This window comes from Camelus dromedarius, chromosome 4 (genome assembly GCF_036321535.1).
Source record: "Camelus dromedarius isolate mCamDro1 chromosome 4, mCamDro1.pat, whole genome shotgun sequence".
NCBI classification, from domain to species: domain Eukaryota; kingdom Metazoa; phylum Chordata; class Mammalia; order Artiodactyla; family Camelidae; genus Camelus; species Camelus dromedarius.
In genome coordinates, this window is record NC_087439.1 from 69,498,674 (window position 1) to 69,499,843 (window position 1,170).

The following is a 1,170-nucleotide window of genomic DNA, read 5'->3' on the forward strand; positions in this document are numbered from 1 at the left end:
AAATACCTTTGTTTGGAGGGTAATATTTGCTTAAGTGTATATTTAGGGATAAAAATCTCAAGATGTTGGCAGATAACTCTCAAATGCTTCAGCAAAAATATGTGTGTATGATGGGATACTACTACACACCCTATAACGACTGAAATTAAAAAGACTGATAATAGCAAGTGTTGGAGAGGATGTGGAAGAACTGAAGTCTCATACACTTTTAGTGAGAATGTAACAAGTTACAGCCTCCTGGAAAACAGTAGGGCTGTATGTTACTGAGTTAAACATATATTTACCATATAATCCAACGTTCCCACTTCTGGATTTTTAACCAAGAGATATAAAAACATATGTCCACACAAAGAATTATAAAAGAAAAAAATTTTAAAGGCTATAAAAATTTGTGTGTATGTTTGTGTTAGTAGAGAGAAAAGGAGAAAACAACAGTGAGAAAATGGCAACAATTGGAGAGTCTAGGTGAAGGCTATATTGGTGTGTTCATGGTATATTCTCATAAATATTTTGTAAGATTGAACTTTTTCAAAACAAAAGTTGAAAGTAAAAATTATAAGGCCACTATTAACATGGTAGGCACCGTACCACAGATAAGCAAATTGAAATTTAGAGAGAAGAAGTGACTTGCTCAGGGTTATTTTCCATCCCCCGTCCTCACGTCCATTGTGAGGACCCCCTGGGAGATGGACCCCCATAGAGGACTGGGTTCTCAGGCAGGTTGGCTCAGGGAGGCACCAGCTGCTGGGAGGCACCAGAAGAAGATCAGAGGGCATGAGGATGGAGGGCAAGGTATTTCTTCCCCACACTCTCCCAGATCCAGGCTCTGTCTCTGACAGTAATGGTAGCTCTGCACAACTACAGCTCATCAGGTCCCCGCCACACTCCCACTTCCATAACGCCAGTTCTCACTATTTCTTCACCTGCTCCTTTCAGTCTTGGGAGTGGTATCAGCTTCCGCTATTGCTAGCACTGGAGTGCGTTAACGTCCTCTGCCCCTTGCCTTCCTTTGTACCTCTAAAATACAGTTGACCCTTGAACAATATGGATTTGAACTGCACAGGTCCATTTATATGCAGATTTTTTTCAATTGAGAGTACTACAGTACCACATCATGCTCCACTGGTTGGATCCACAGAAGAGGAACCACATATGGAGGAAACATGGATA